This window comes from Vidua macroura, chromosome 8, assembly GCF_024509145.1.
Source record: "Vidua macroura isolate BioBank_ID:100142 chromosome 8, ASM2450914v1, whole genome shotgun sequence".
Taxonomy (NCBI): Eukaryota; Metazoa; Chordata; class Aves; order Passeriformes; family Viduidae; genus Vidua; species Vidua macroura.
The window spans coordinates 23,468,421-23,482,441 of NC_071578.1; the positions used below are offsets into that span (position 1 = coordinate 23,468,421).

A 14,021-nucleotide genomic window follows, 5' to 3' on the forward strand; every position below is an offset into this window, starting at 1 on the left:
AACCCTTGCCTCAAACAAACCAAAAAGAGGGAAGACCTCTATTAAAGTAATTTTTTTTCTGAGTTTTAGAAGACATTTTTGTATTAATTTTTTACTCTTTTCCATAACTCTTGCAGACAAGTGTATGGTTCTCTTGCTTACAGAGACTGCACACTGTTGAGCAATATCTGCCCCATTTATACAAATAGACTTGTTTTAATTGACTATACTTGAGCTGGATAACATAACTTGGAGGGGAAAGAGGAAGTTGTTTATCTGCAGAGAACAATCCCAAGTTAATAGATGGGATTTTATTAATAATTATGAGGGAATAACAAGATGCAGTTTTTTAGCCACAGACAAACATGACCTAGCCTGAGAGTCACTTAAAATAGGTAGGGCACATCCCACCACAGAGGAAAATTAAGGGCCTTATGCCATGTTATGGTCCCAGGTGATGCTTAAATGAACCAGAACAAAGAATCTGTTTGGAAAGAAGTTACATTAGGATTTGGTCCAGTTACTTTGTGCCCCCTCTTGTTGTCAACCACAAAGGCGATCCCACAATGGGTGGCCCTGTCAGGGACCATTTAGGTATAACAGAGTCTCTTAGTAGAAATTCAAGTAAATTTTTTATCTACCAACAACGATGAGCTGAAATGCTTGAAGAGAGGAAAACCAGGCTAGTTTATTTCATTTATTTATTTGTTTTGTCTGAAAGGCTTGGAACAATTCTGCAGTACAGTTCTGACCTTTTCATACACATAACTAAGTGGTAAGGGAAGCTAGGCTTCCTGATAGCCCTTAGAAGCTGCTATTTCTCTCCTTTTCCTTGTGGTCAATACTTGGCTTTTCTGTAAAGCCTTGCTTGATTGTTATTTCAGTTAGACCATAAAGACCCTCACCTTGACACTGCCAATGTGTTTCCTTGCAGAAATATATTATCTCAAACGACCAAATCCAAGCAAAAGTTCAACTGTAATGTCTGATGCCTTCTAGAAAACTAGCAGCATGCAATACATGACTTAGCTGCACTGCACCATTAACATGTACTTTAATCAAGATTTGCTTCCCATTCCCTTAGAAATCATTTTAAATGCAGAGATAAAATAGAACCTATTTTGTGTAAGGGAAATATATTTCTGGTGTGATTTAGGATGAGATGACAAGAAAGGGCAGAAGAAAAGTATGGGAGGATGACATATAAAATAACATAAGTGAAAAGGATCAATTCAGTGTAACAATCTGATTTGTGAATTTTATAAAATTAGGTAAATTTCAAAGCCAAAAGGCAAAGTTATGTATTGAGACTGACTTGTGTGACCTCAGATAATGAGTAAACTCATGTTTTGAGCTAGTAAAATTCTTCACATGTGGAATTTCAAGTGGGAAATTAGTTTAAAATTTTGAGGAAAAGGGACCGTTCTGTAAAGGGATTGTGTTCTGTAAAATGGTTTATGGGTTTAGTGGTCATTACTTGGAGTGAAAATAAGGACTTAGTTTGAAAACTATGATTTAAAACTGTGTTGTAATAAAGCGACATGAATATATACACAAAGATGAATTGCTGAAAGTACTGGTGGGTTCTGTGACCTGGAATATGCAGCTCCCTCTCTGTACCTGTGATACTGTAATCAAGGAGAATTATATGCCAAGTGGAGGCCTTGTGAAGACTGATTCTGGTAATAAAAGGGGCTAAAATGGATAGTCTTCCATATTCTGAGTTTATCTATCTTGTGGATAGATAAGCTCAGAAAAATCTTGTGGAAGATAAACAACAAAAGCAAAGATTTATTAGAGGCTGAAACATCAGGATGTCAAAAGACTTCACATAAGGAACAGGTAGAGAATTCTGGCATAATTTGGAAAAAAAATATATTTTTGGGACCTACCTAAGACTGATTATTTTTCCTCTGTCTTTGACATCCTGTTTTGTGAGAAACATAGTATTTTATTATTTCTGGAAAAGGTGCTTTAGGGAATACCAACTTTGGGAGTTGGACTTACTAAAGGTTCTACAAAGATACATAGTGAAAAAAATTTGTTTCTTGTAGAGCACATTCAGCCCATAGATTATGACAGAAAAGGATAAGAGATTGCATTAAGATAGGAGAGACTGTAAAAACTGCCATAGTGCACTATTCTATACAGAACTTCTATACTTAGATGGACCCCATGCAATCTCAAGTGCTCCTGATTAGTGAATTGATCAGCTGGGATGCAGAAAGTCTGATTCTGGTGTTTAGAATATACATGTGTGTGTTTATACATATGTATCTGTACATTTTTTGTCACAGCTACATAAAAATCAGAAGCCCAAATGGATTATAGTCTCTTAAGCAACCTGGCAGGCACAAATCACTGGCTTTGGATTCACAAAAGAGAAAATCCACATGGCCAAAATGTGACAGGCAAGTGGCTGGGAAGATTCAGAGCAATGGAAATTTTAGGGCCCCTTATGTTGAAGAGGTGTAGCTTTTTGGTAGGGAGAAGGATCAGAGAAACTGCTCCATTTCAAACTCAGGCCCTTTTTGTCTGGTCATGACTGGCTGGTGATTTGAGTATGTTTACTCTCCCTACAGTTTTCTTTTTGCACTGCTATAGTCATTGTTTACTGAAAATATCCTGTAGGCTTGGAGAATCACTGGAAGGCCAGGTCAATGATACTCCCCTGAGAAGTCGGGACAAAGCAGCTGAAAAGACCTGAGCAGGGAGTGTGAAAATATGCTGCAATGGAAAGTGATGTGACAGAAAAGTGCTCTGCAGTAAGCGTCATTTAAAATTATAGACACAAGCTTGTGCTGTCCTACACAAATTCCTCCAGGCCTTACTGAATGGCTTTACTGCTTTTCATAGATGGAGCTGTCCTTGTGAAGAAAATGTTTCAAGATAAAGGGCTTGGACCAGAGCACGTGTGTTACACCAAAGGGGATGCAAAAGAAGTGGTACACGGTGTTCTCTTTGCTTCAGTCTTTAGTGGCAAGGCTAATGTCCAGGACACAGGTCTTTCAAACCAGTCACAAAGTCTGGAGGAAGGTAGACTTTCCCTAGTATGAAAGAGGAGCATACTGTGGAACTTGTAAATTAGCTGGATGTCCATAAATTCATGGGACTTGATGGGATACTGCCCCAGCTGGTGAGGAAGCTGGCTGCTCTCATTGCAAAACAGTTGTTGACTGAGGTCGTGGCATGCTTGGACTACACAACACTGAAAGGTTTCTCTCCAACCTCAGCCAGTCTAGGATTTGATTATATTGAGCCTTTACTGAAGGTGAATGAAACTGTACCACACCAGTACCTGAAATCTCACAGTTGGTGGAATGTATGAAGTAAGGTGTTACTGGAATGATAAGGCTCTTGCTGACAAGGACATAAAGCATTTTGTTTGAAAACTTGTCTACAGGGCTGGTTCTCAGATGACATAGATATGAGATGCTCTGTGGCTTATCCTGTACTTCATAAAATAGTGATTAAATTTCCAGTGGGAATAGGATGTAACTGGTGAGCGCAGGGAGGGCTACAATATCATAAATGTAGTTGTCCTCCCAGGAGCGCCTCAGGGAACAGGGTATTTAAAGTGAAAATCTTTTTCCTGCTTGCTCTCTGTGTTGTAGCTGCTCCTGAAAGCTGCTAGACTTTGCTGATCCTTGGGGGGCAGCTGCTGAAATTGCAGTGGAATGCCCACAGATAAGAGATGCTGTCATGACAGAGAATGATTAAAATTCCTACATTCTTTTATTTTTTTTGCAGTGAGTGACTCAATTACATAGGGATACCTTGTATTATATGCCAGATATTTTGCTCATGTTGTTCTGTGTTCACAGTCTCTAAATAGATGTTTTCTTTCCAGTTTCACTTGTTCTGGTACAGATATTCAAGAGATCTGTGCAGCCTTATTGTGCTGAATGTTTCTTTCTGACCTCCTTGTCTAGCTCAGTTCAATGATAAGGTATTGAAGGCATTTGCTTTCTTCTTTATGTCTGAGGGTTCCTACAAACCAGTGGTGGTGTCTACATCCTGATGTAAGATTAAAGAAAGAACACGAAGAGTTAAATGATACCTGTTAGCATATGATGCTTCCATAATATGTTATTGGGTGAAGTGCTGGGGAATAGCAGCCAATCAGTCTACTGTGCTGCAGACAATTACTCTGCTATTCAAACTACACTTCCATAAGCTCTCTGCTTCTTCATCCTGGCCTGTATCTTACCTCATGCACTAAATAGTTTGTGCTATCTCTGACTAAAGGGGTACTGGAAGGAAGGGTATTGGAGGAAGGTTTTTTCAGGGAAATAAGTGAATATTCTAGTGATATTTTTTTTTTTTCACTAGAATTTTGCAGAAGGTTGTGTTCTTTTTTTATACCTGTAAGGGTGATCACTATAAATGTGTGCATTCTGAGTGTGTTTGGTCAGAAAAACTTGTTGCTATTATTCAGTTTGATTTTCACCTAATTTTCAAGTGCTTAGTTGTGGAAAAATGACAGAATTGTTTTGATATTACAGCAATACCAACTTGATGTTAGGAGGTTTTTTAACAAGACAGTACTCTGCACATTATATTTGTCAGAGAGTTGTCAGAGAGGAATTCTTTTGCGGTCTTGTCTCTAGACAGGAGGAGTTCTCATAGCAGACATCACATTCATGTTCAAACCTTGTTTACAGTTCCTAATGAGAATGAATGTTTGTATTTTTCTGTTTAGTCACTTTGCTTATCGTTAATTTGTTTATGAAGAAGGACTGAATGTTCTGCAGCATGTGTGAAATATTAACAATTACTTCCCAATTACATCACTGCTAAATAGAACACTGATTTTATTGCTGAGATGTTTGTGAAACTCTGAAGAAAGGAAAAGTAGGGTTGTTTTTTCTCAGATATTTTATTTTTAATGAAACACCTGTACATGCAGACAGGTTTAATATTCTTAACTATAGTTTTAAACAATTTCTTTATCCTTTGAAAATCTCAACTGCATTTCCTCGTGTTTGAATTAGCCAGATGTGAACAGGATGAGTACAAAGAGATACTGAGAAGTTTCATTTGGCTGAAAACTTAAGAGCAGCCTACCAGCTAAACTGTGTATTTGACATAAAGGGGTCAGGTTGTTACCATGCAGTCTCATGCTGGCTACAGTGGTGCTACCTGAGGAGTACAGGAAATCAATGGTGACTGACAGATGCTAGTTGTGGGTACAAATTGGTGCTTTTCTCATTCAGTGCTCTAAGATGAAAGAAACCTGTGACAGTTTTTCTGCTAGTATAAAATTGCTTCTCTGTGTGTCACTTCTGAGGCTTCATTTAGCTTACAAAGGACCAAACAAACTTGTTTTTCCCCCAAAAATCTCCCCGTGCCCCACATGCCTAAAAAGGGTGGCATGTGACAATTTAGTGGTGGTTTCTTTTCCCATTGTTAGTTTTAGTGATACAAATAGTTTGTGTACAGAAAACAAACTTTAATTGATTGAAGGTTTGATGTAGGCAAACTCAAAACTGTATATAAAACTGCAAATCTACTTTTGGAGAAGCACTGACCCTAGCAGGCAAATTTTCTGGATAAAATCTCTCTGACAGTGCAGCTAAGCTGGACTTAAGCAGTGAGTAACCAAAATGATGCAAATAGACACAAAACTTCTCTTTCAGGGCTGTAATTTTGCCAGGAACAGACTTTAAGAAAATTAGGTTCTCCTAATTAAGGACTCTTAAAGTCATTGTATGCAGTGAAATGGCCAAGTCTTTTTCATTACTTCGATAAAAAAGAAAATGTGGCTTACAGAATCAAGAGATCAAGAGATCAGTTTGGTGTTTTGCTGTTTGTGGTGGGTTGTTTTTTTTTGTTGTTTTTTTTTTTGGTTTTTTTTTTGTTTTTTTTTTTTTCCTGAGATACTGAAGCATCCAGGTTGGTTGGAAAAGAAACCTTCCTAAGCCTTAGACTATTGGCATTCTATTACTAAAACTACAGATATATAGATTAATTTGCTATTATGTATGTGTAGAACAGTGAGTTTTGGGTAACAAATGTATCAAGAATTTGACTGTTAAGATGGCATCTGCTTTGGGTTTTTTAATTGGAATTTGAGGCTTTTTGCCAGTTACTGGTTTCAACACAGTGGAGAACTAATCACAGAGATTTTTTTTAGTAACTTTCTCCTCTTTATTTTCTGTTTATAGAGATTGTACTATTGCTGAGACCATGAACTGGAAATGACAGGGTCAGAGCAAGACTTGCATGTTGGTCAGGAACACAGTCCTAGAGTTTGGGAAATAAAATATATCCACTTGACACTGAATAATGTTAGTTCAGTAGTGCAACATAATGGCAGACTTCACAGGGTACAAGTTTGCTCATCCATATTCCAGAAAGATGAACTCAAACTGCAACAGGTACACAGAATTACTATGAGCTTAATGAAAAGCCTTTGTGAGAAGAGACTGAAAAGAAATTGCTCATTTGACTTTGGACAATGAAGCTGACTGGACATCAAACAAAGTGGAGGTAGTTTAAACAGAGAGGGAAAAGAGATGAGCTACTTAATGTAAAGGACAGGGACAGGAACAAATGGTTATAAAGTAGTCAGTCATGAATAAATGGAAAGAGCCAGGCTTTGAAGTAGCCTTTTAATTAAAGTAGCAAAGGCAAGAAATTACCAAGGAGTTTACATTATATGGTGCTGCTGATAGGGAACTGGAATTGATAATGAGGAAGTCGATTTCAGGCTCACTTCCTACAAGGTTTGTTTTCTGTTCTGAGAAGGTAAATATAAGCTTGTTTCTCTTTCAAAAGACAAAAATAAAAACCATGATGTAGGAAAACATTATGAGTTTCAGACCTACCATAGAGAGTAGATGGGTCTTAGGGATGAGAGTAACAGTTAATTAAATCATTGCCAGCCTGTGCACTTTTGCTGCTAAAACAATGCTGTGCTATCTGAGATGGATTATTTGGTTATATTTCAGTTTATGACAATGAGCAAGAAAGCTGCAAAAAAAGAAATATTAGGTGAAATTATATTATGGCACAAATCAAAACTAATTCATGTTTTTACTTTAAATATTGAATCTGTTATGTTTTCTGATATAAAGACTGTGCCACTCAGTCTAGTAATAAGTGCATAAGTGTTCAGGGAAGGATGGGTTTATAAATTAATAAACACTTACTGTGTTCCCCAGGCCTCACTGTCAGCTTGGCCTGGTGTGAGCTCAAGCTTTGACCTCAGGAGACCCAGCGAGGCCACAGACACTGCCATCAGGCTGTTGTGTTAGCACACAGCATGACAGGCAATGTGTCACAAAGCACAGCTGAGAAACTCCAAAAACCTCTTCTGACCACCACCTAGTTACTGCTTTTCAAATGAGACTGCTGCTCCCACTGCATGAGTGCTCACCTCTGTTCTGAGGAGGTGGGAGCAAGAGGTGCTCATTACAAGCTGAAACCACAGCTTGCCACCTCCTTGAGATAAAAGTCAAAGAAAGAAAATTTGTGCACTGGGCTGTCTCAGCTGGAAAGGGATTTAAGTCCTGCCTCTCAGCTGAGAATGGCTTTGAGTCCTTGCCAGCTCTGCTACCTGTGCATGTCAGTCTAAATAACAAGTACTGACTACAAGTGCACATTTTGTCTATATTTAGATATACCAGGACCCATTCCCTAAAATTAATTAGTATCACAACAAGGTAAGAAAATGTGGCAACAATTTTTGTGAGTTCTTTCAAGTTGTAGACGCATTACTGAGACCCCAGAAAGTGCACCTACACAACTAAAATCAATGAGTTTCTGCTGAAATTCTTTCATAAGGCAAAACCCCATAATTGTATGGTAAATATTTAGCTTTTAATAGCATTAATGACCTTGATAGAAGTAGTTGTAGGGATTAATGAGCACCTGAGGTTAATACAATCAGCTCCACCCAACTGATCATTAATTCAGAGCCTGTGCCCTAGATTTTGATCATTAGTACAAAAAACAAAATCAATTTTACATGGTTTGGGGCACCTTTTGACCAGCAACATCAACAATACAGATTCTTAATTTTGAAAATGACCTTCCTGCTAGATTTTTCACTTTTTCTTCCTTACATTGCCCTCTGTTCAGTAACATGTAAGCACTTAAATGAAAATGCCACATTTCAGCATGCTGTGTTTTGAAATGCCTGCTTTATTAAGTCCTGAGGCATGTTGATAATAGAAGCATAACAGCTTTTTACATGAAGCACTTGCAGATTCCAAAGTCTTACAAATGGCAGTTCTTAATGGTTTGAAAGTATATTCTTAACACTTTGGACTGTTTGAATTAATAACTTTGGAGTTCAACATAGTATTTAAATATGTTGGTTGTGTGTGTGCCCTGCACCAGTAGGTGGTGGTTAAGGATCTGTGTTCATAGACACTTGTGCTAATAGCTGTTTTTAGAAACAAATCTTGAACTTCTGGGAATTTTGAAAATACTAAGCTATATTTCAGAAAGATTCCAGTAACTTCAGGTGTTTCACTGCAGACCACATGTAATAGCATCCAGCCTCAGGCTGAGCAGAGAAAAGGATGCCCCAGTATTGCTCTGGTATGGGATAAACATGCACAGGAAACAAACATCAAGAACCTCCTGAACCCTGTAACCTGAATACTCTTGCACCTGTGTTAGAATAGGCCATGTATACATTGAAATTTACCAGTCCATTTCTGTGATGGCGTGGATGCTAAGCCTTCCCCCAGAAAAAGAAAATAAATATTCTATAATTAAACTCCCTGCTACATGCAGATCAGATTATGAAGTAGGAGAGTTAAAGGAAATTAATTAAGAACAGTCCCATTTTTAAAGTGAAACATGGGAAATAGGGTTCTGTGTCTCAGTGCCACAAGGTATTTGACCTTAGCTGCAGCAATAGATGCAGAAGCTGCAGGAATCTCACAGGATATCCAAATCTAAAACCTACTATGTAGACTTCATTGTGAAATATCCCACAGGTAAAGTGTATTTGTTTTTATGTATACATATCGTTGAAATATAAGAAAAGTATTTTCAAAAATTAATATTTTGCGAAAACGGCATTACTGCAAGGTATCATAAGAGCTGTTTTTGTGTTTGATACAAAATATTACTTTATTTTACTGCAGAATACAGTTTTGCTTAATTCCCTATGTTTTGCTCAAGCTATAGAAGTGAATTATTAGCCTATTCAATAGTGGCCAAATATCCTTTATTTTCTGTGCGATCATAATTACATGTGAAAATTGTTATCAGATGAAAAAAACATGATCACCACAAGCCCAAAGTGTGAGGAAAGGTGAGGACATTACCTTACAGAAAATCTGTAAAAAATGCATTTGTCTATTTCAGCGTCAAGGTATGCAAGCTAAGAAATTAAATTTTTTTTCTTACACATTTGAAAAAAAAATCAGCTTTATGCAGTATTATATCATGTTAAAACATATGCTTAACTTAAAATTTTAATTGGCTTGAAAATTCTGTAGGTCTCACACCTCTCTGGTAGATTTTACCTTAAATGTCCTCTAAATTTCATCTTCAGTATGCTTGTTAGTTGATAGCACGATTTGTTTCTGCTTGGTCTAATCAGAAGCACCTAAAGATTTCAATTGACATCTATTTTGTTTGGGCTTTTTTTGTTGTTGAATTCATCTTAGAAACACTTGAACAATTTCTCAAGTATCCTGACACTACTGTTGTACTGTGAGCAAATTTCTAATCAGATTTTGATTGAAAAAACCTCTTAACACAACCCCAGGTATGCACTATCCTACTTAATTCAGCAGTCTTATTAATGTTTTTTGTATAGTACTGTTAGTTTTCATAGATGTTTCTTTACGGGATTTTGTTTACTGTTTAAAATACATCTGAAAATCTTATTCTAATACATGCTTGGTCCTTCCCAGTGAAATGCTGGGGGAGGCTGGTGAGGCTGTAAAAGAAATGGAGAATGCAGGCAAGGTGCAGAGAAGCCTCTGCCCTGCGCTCTGCAGCCCCATAAACAACTTGCTAACGAGCATCGGGTAATGGCTGTGGATGCTAAATAATCTCTTTCCCTGCCACTGAGCGGACATGTTTAAAATATGGTGGTTTTTAAAAATTAGTCCTTCTAGGGGAAAACAAATAATTTTCTGTTTGATGTACACCACCTTTTTAATAACATTTTATGGTATCACACAGAGGAGAAAACAAAATAAATTCAGCAAATGTAGAAATCGATAGAGAAGCTGGTATTTCCTCTGGTGAATAAAATCAATTACATCTTCAGAAGAGGTGTATCTTTAAAATAAATTAAAACCCCCAAACAACCGGGGCGGAGGGAGAAGCAAAGCCACCCCGCCGCGGCGGCCGCAGCCGCGGCGGCCGCAGCCGCGGCGGTGCCCTCCGGCTGTAGGTGTCACTGTGAACATGGCTCAGGGCCGGGCCAGCCCCGCCGCGCACCGAGCTGTCCGCCTCGCTGCGAGAGCCGCCGCTCCCATGTTCAGCATGCTCGGGACATTGTGTGCCGGGCTGTTGGAGGCGCTGGCAGCAGAAGGTGACATCTGGTGACTAATGGGCTCAGATGCGGGGGCCGTTCCCACCGCTCCGTCGGCGGCAGCTGCGCCGCCGCCGCTCGGGATGCGGCTGCCGGGGGGGAGCGGCTCGCTGGAGACGATCGATACCTTCTGATTTCCCGGGAACCACAACATGGCCCCACCGCAGACATCTTCCCGGCCCAGGGCTTCTGACAAATGCACAGACCAGCCAGCCAAGCGCGGCGCTCACTGCGTTCGCCTCTTGCGCTTATCGAAACCCATCTACTTTTAAGGAAATGGCTCCACCTTATGAAACAAAGATGGACCCTTTCCAGCACAGTTCGGCTCTGCGCGGATCCTGGCCTCAGGCGGGCTCTCTCTGGTCAAACCGCGCTGCTCCCAGCGTAGTCCCAGCTGCGATCCCCCCTCTGTACTCTGCTCAGACCTGAACCGGGGCTCTCGCTGATGCCGCTCATGGGTGATAGGAGACACGCATCTGTCATGTAAACTCCCTGAAACAAAGACTGAGCCGGAATGCGGGGCCCGTATTTTTCTCACTTGATCTGCCGAAGAAATGTGATTTATTTGTCAAATTCTTAGAAATGGCAGAGAGAAACCACAGGAAGAGCTCAATGTTGCAGATGGTGGTAAAACCACTCTTATTAGCAGGTGACAGTGGACAGCAAGGACAAATTCATAGCTGGAAGTTAGTATTTGCTGCAGAACAGGAATTTTAAGAGGGGCTTTCTGGTGTGTGCAGGGGAGGGAAAGGGGAAGTGGGCTGCGAGGTGGTAAAGGAACATTGCTTAGTTATTGTGCCCATCCACTACAACTAAAAGAGTATTTGATGTTAGGGAGTCACTGAAAAGAGCTGACAGAAGAAAGGAAAAACTAGAACCTGAGAATAGAAATATTTTGCTGTGCATGCATACATACATGCACAGATAATAGCATGATTTTCTATCCCCCAAGCCTCTAGTGTGACAGAGGGAGGGAGGATAGTCACATGCATCAGCCCCATAAAATCTGCAAAAGCACTGTTCTTAATTCAGCCATCGGCTGTTCCGAGACCTCACGCAGAGAATTGCAACGAAATTCTATTTTCAGACTGACAACCCTAATGCTGCTGTGTCCTTATGTTTACTTCGGTTAACTGTCAGCCCTGATAACGTGCACTGTACCACAGCTGCTGCTGTGGAAAAGAAAACCCTCAGAGTAGCTGCTTTGTGGGGAGGTATTTGAGAGAAATGAAAATAGAAAAAGCAGGGGTGGAAAAAAAAGGAAAGAAAACCTGCTTGTGTATCTACACAATGTGAGACTCAAAATAGAGATCATTCAACTCTTGTTTTCAGCACATTTCTTGGTTTTAGTCTTGGCTGATAAAATATTTAACAGCCATCTTAGCACTCAGCATAGCAATAACCAAAGAACAGTCAAGCTCTCGGCTCCCACTGAGACTGAATTCCAGTGGCATGAAGTTTTTTTTCCCCCTTCCCATATGATGTGTTGTCTAGTCTAGCTCCAGATTTAATGTAAAATAAGAAAAAAAAAAAAAAAAAGAGCTTCATTACAGCATGCCTTGTTCCTGAAATATACATATGGAAGTTAGAAATTGAACTGGCACTGTTACATTTACTGGTCAGCTTACTGTCTGCCTGCTTTTACAAACACAAATGAGGTTACTTCATTTCAGTCCCTAAGCAGGATGGAAATCCCCAGTTAAGATGGAATCACATTTTTTTTTTTCATGTGGACATAAATCAGAATACAGTCTCTACTCCCAGGAGTGTGCTTTCTAAAAAAATAAATAATAAAAAGAAAATTGGTGGAAAAAAATCAACATGGGAATTCTGGTGAACAGAATTCAGTACCAGGTAGAAGATTCTCCCTGTCATTCATTGCTCTCAAGTCAGGACCTGAATTAGAAAAAGTTAGATTCCAGCCTGTGACTCCTGAATACTAATTTTAAGATCACTGAAAATTGTTTTTCCATGTGGGAAATTGGGAAAATTATAATTAAAAAGTTGCTTTAGCATCAGCTTTGTGATGATTTATACAGAGATAGAGTATGTTAATTACTAGACCATGATATGTGATGGGATCTGGGTACTTTGTGGTTTTTTTTTTGGTTTTTTTTTTCTTTTGGAATTGCTAAATACTTACAGCTCCCAGTCTGATTGAGTAGTGTCTTTTCAACATTTTTGGAGGGTTGGCCTTCATAGCCTTTTTGTAAGAGGGGGCAGTATCACTTCTTGAGATTTTTATTAGATCTGTCATAGGTTTTGTTGGTTTTTTTATGTGTGCCAGCTGTCAGAATCAGGAAATTGCACCATCCATTCAGCTGCTGTTACTAAATAAGTAAATAGGCCTAACCCTTTCTGATGGGAAACTTGCAATTTGGTGAGGCTCAAAAACTGCTCATCAAATACCAAGTCTTATAATTTGGAAATTATATATCCTGTTGAATTTTGTCTATCTAGGTTTTCATTCTGAATGAATCTTAGTAGCTATCAGTAAAGGTAGAATCGAGCATTATGTTTAAGATTACCTCTTGTTTTTCCTAGATGTTGTTATGCATTGCATAGAGTGTCCACAGCTTCTCAGAGGGATTTTTCTCACACCAGGTTTTATGTATTGAGATGAATACCTTTTTCACCTCTTAATTCTAAATTTTAGCTTTTTCTCAGAGTGGTATCAGACACTCCTTAATTCTGACTCACTATATCTTTAGTATTTGCTTGCTCTGGAGCAGGGGTTTGAAATACGGGGAAAAAGTTGAAGACCACTGGTAAAAAGAACAGATGAACACATGAGGAGAGGAGAAGAGAGAAGTGTTGACGAAAAACAATTATGATATATAGGAAGGACAGTGGGAAGTAGTAGCCATGAAAGAAACCCTTTAGGAAAAGGAACACAGGCTGAGACTGGTGTGGCTCTACAAGCAAGGCTTTTTATGGTGTGATTTGCTTAGGTTATAACCTTAAATCTTGGAGTTTCATGAGAAATCTGGTATATTTAAAAATATTAAATTAGTTAAAAGTACACCCTTTTCCAACATCTGAGTGTCATTTTATTATTATTTTTGGCTGGGATAATTAAAAATCTTTTTCAACAAGTTCCTAACACTTGAGTGATAATGGAACTTCTTATTGAACTATTAAAGTAAGCCCTAAACCACTTTTCTATGTATATAAATCACTTAGATTTTTATGATAAATAAATTAGTGTTACAGCTTAGTTCCTTTCAGCACCAGTGATAGATGAGGGGAACTTAACTGGTTGCTCATCTTCCCAAAGCCTTTTTTTTTTCATCTATCACACAGTGAAAATTTTTATCAATTTTCATTCTCTGAATGAAGTCACAGGGATCTTATGTTAACAGTCTGCTTAAAATTATCTCCTTTTTAAAATAATGATCAGGTTCTCTAGGAAAGTAATTTTCTCCAAGTAGTTGAGGAAGGCCTATTAGATCTGTACATATATTGATATTTGCCTTTCTGTAGACCCTCGATAGCAGTCTCTGTAAATCTTCTGAAAGGCATATTGCAATAT

The 14,021-nt window shown here is 38.7% G+C and overlaps 2 long non-coding RNA genes across 2 annotated transcripts in view; one reads left to right on the top strand and one right to left on the bottom strand.

Annotated features, from left to right (window-relative positions):
- Window positions 1-14,021, top strand: part of LOC128811119 (uncharacterized) — a 164,254-nt gene that overhangs the window by 64,566 nt on the left and 85,667 nt on the right. The window lies entirely within an intron of this gene.
- Window positions 6,530-7,174, bottom strand: LOC128811120 (uncharacterized). The gene is made up of 3 exons (XR_008438237.1): window positions 7,134-7,174; window positions 6,810-6,954; window positions 6,530-6,721 (listed from the first exon to the last, which is right to left on the bottom strand). It is a non-coding gene; the product is annotated as an uncharacterized LOC128811120 (long non-coding RNA).